The 3,169-nt window shown below is 37.7% G+C and overlaps 1 pseudogene; it reads left to right on the top strand.

The window, feature by feature from the left end:
• The first annotated feature begins 339 nt into the window (after nt 1–339).
• LOC101153181 (sorting nexin-7-like) lies at nt 340–2,690 on the top strand (annotated as a pseudogene).
• The last annotated feature ends 479 nt before the right edge of the window (nt 2,691–3,169 follow it).

Here is a 3,169-nt window from a genome sequence, read left to right as displayed (position 1 = left end):
TGTTAAGAGTAAAGTTTGTAGGGCCAAACACCTACATCAAGAAGCTAGAAAATCTCAAATTAACAATCTAACATTGCACCTAAAGGAACTAGAAAAAAGAGGACAAATCAACCCAAAATCTAGCTGAAGAAAAGAAATAAGTAAAATCAGAGAACTCAATGAAATTGGGACTTGAAAATCCATACAAAAGATCAATGTAGGAGAGCAAGTGCCGGGCATCTCAGGCATGCTCCTTGGGCCTCCGGTGCCCGCTTCTTGGGCAGCAGTGGCTCTTCCGCCCTGCTGCAGGTGGAAGTGCTGGCTCTGGACGAGGACGAGGATGACCTGGAGGTTTTCAGCAACTATGCCTCACTGATGGACATGAATTCCTTCAGCACTATGATGCCAGCATCCCCTTTATCAATGATAAACCAAATCAAGTTTGAAGATGAACGAGATTTAAAGGAACTCTTCATTACAGTTGATAAACCTGAAAGTTATGTTACTACAATAGAAACTTTCACTAAGTATAGCATTATTACTAAGTCATCTTGTGGAGAATTTGACTCCAGTGAATTTGAAGTTAGGAGACGGTATCAAGGTTTCCTTTGGTTGAAGGGAAAACTTGAGGAAGCACACCCCACTCTGATTATTCCACCATTTCCAGAAAAATTTATAGTAAAAGGAATGGTGGAACACTTTAATGATGACTTCATTGAGACATGCAGGAAGGCTTTACATAAATTTTTGAGCTGAACTGCTGATCATCCAACTTTAACATTTAATAAGGTCTTCAAAATTTTTCTCACTGCATAACTCTCTTCTCACAAGAAGCAGGGTCCTGGATTGCTAAGCAGGATGGGGCCAACAGTCAGAACTGTTGCATCCTCAATGAGAGGAATTAAAAACCACCCAGAAATCTAACTGAACTAAAGAGCTTCTGCACAGCAAAAGAAACTACCATCAGAGTGAACAGGCAACCTACAGAATGGCAGAAAACTTTTGCAATCTCCTCATCTGACAAAGGGCTAATATCCAGAATTTACAAAGAACTTAAACAAATTTACAAGAAAAAAAATCAAACAACCCCATCAAAAAGTGGGTGAAGGATATGAACAGACACTTCTCAAAAGAAGACATTTATGCAGCCAGCAGACACATAAAAACATGCTCATCATTACTGGTCATCAGAGAAATGCAAATCAAAACCACAATGAGATACCACCTCACACCAGTTAGAATGGCCATCGTTAAAAAGTCAGGATCATTAAAAAGTCAGGAAACAACAGGTGCTGGAGAGGATGTGGAGAAATAGGAACACTTTTACACTGTTGGTGGGACTATAAACTAGTTCAACCATTGTGGAAGACAGTGTGGCGATTCCTCAAGGATCCAGAACTAGAAATACCATTTGACCCAGCCATCCCATTACTGGGTATATATCCAAAGGATTACAAATCATGCTACTATAAAGACACATGCACACGTATGTTTATTGTGGCACTATTCACAATAGCAAAGACTTGGAACCAACCCAAATGTCCATCAATGATAGACTGGATTAAGAAAATGTGGCACATATACACCATGGAATACTATGCAGCCATAAAAAAAGGGTGAGTTCATGTCCTTTGTAGGGACATGGATGAAGCTGGAAACCATCATTCTGAGCAAACTATTGCAAGGACAGAAAACCAAACACTGCCTATTCTCACTCATAGGTGGGAACTGAACAACAAGAACACTTGGACACAGGGCAGGGAACATCACACACTGGGGCCTGTTGTGGGGTGGGGGGAGGGGAGAGGAATAGCATTAAGAGAAATACCTAATGTAAATGATGAATTAATGGGTGCAGCACACCAACATGGCACATGTATACATATGTAACAAACCTGCACGTTGTGCACGTGTACTCTAGAACTTAAAGTATACAAAAACAAACAAAACAAACAAACAAAATACTAACCTTAAATGTAAATGGGCTAAAAGCCCCAATTAAAAGACATTTTAAAAAACCACCTAGAAGAGTTCATGGAAATGAATAACTTTATTGAAATTTTTAGCCAGAAAACAAATTTGATAGATAAAATATCTTGGAGAATTTTCAAGGAAGAAAGGGAATATTTTGATGAAATGAAAGAATATGGTCCAATTCATATCCTGTGGTTAGTGTCAGAAGAGGATCTGGTTGATACTCTAAAAGATGTTGACAGCTGCACTGACAGATGCTGTAAGGCCACTGAAAAATGGAAGTTTGGACTCTCAGAGGCCCTGCTTCCTGTTGTACATGAGTACGTGCTTTATAGTGAAATGTTAATGGGTGTTATGAAAAGAAGAGACCAAATACAAGCAGAACTGGATTCCAAAGTTGAAGCTTTGTCCTATAAAAAGGCAGATAGTGATCTGCTTACAGAGGAGACTGGAAAACTTGAAGATAAAGTAGAATATGCTAATAATGCCCTGAAAGCAGAATGGGAAAGATGGCAACAAAGTATGCAAAATGATATCAAGTTAGCATTTACAGATATGGCTGAGGAGAGTATCCACTATTATGAACAGTGCCTTACTACATGGGAACCATTCCTCACATCACCAACCTCCACTTGGAAGAAGCCTCTGAAGATAAACCTTAATCCCACTGAGGACTTCTGTTTAATCTTTGGGAGACAACATTTATCAACCAAAGTTATTCTTTCTGGATCTGCCATGTCCTTTATAAAGTAGATGAAAAATGTTTTATACTATCTGGAAAAACCAACAACTTGAAACCTCAGGTACTCCAGTTCATTAACATGAATTTGATGATATATCTATATATCTATTTGTATGGATATACGTCTATACATTATAGATATATAGACACAGAGAGAGAGATTTAGCTTGGTTTTAATTATGTTCTTAAATTTGTGTGCCAATAATTGTGTATAGATTTTTCTGTTAAATATTTGACTGTGGAACATGATATTGTAAATATGTTGTAAGGACTTAGTTTTAATAAAAAGTTTAATATGAAAAAAAGATCAATGTAACCAAAAGTTGGTGCCTTGAAATAATAAACAAGATCAATAGACCACTACCTAGATTAACAAAGAAAAAAGAGAGAAGATGCTAATAATCACGATCAGAAATGACAAATGTGACATTCAACTGATCCCACAGAAACACAAAAGACCCTCAGAGACTATTA

Source organism: Gorilla gorilla, chromosome 9 (genome assembly GCF_029281585.2).
Source record: "Gorilla gorilla gorilla isolate KB3781 chromosome 9, NHGRI_mGorGor1-v2.1_pri, whole genome shotgun sequence".
NCBI lineage: Eukaryota > Metazoa > Chordata > Mammalia > Primates > Hominidae > Gorilla > Gorilla gorilla.
This window is presented reverse-complemented; position numbering and strand designations above follow the sequence as displayed.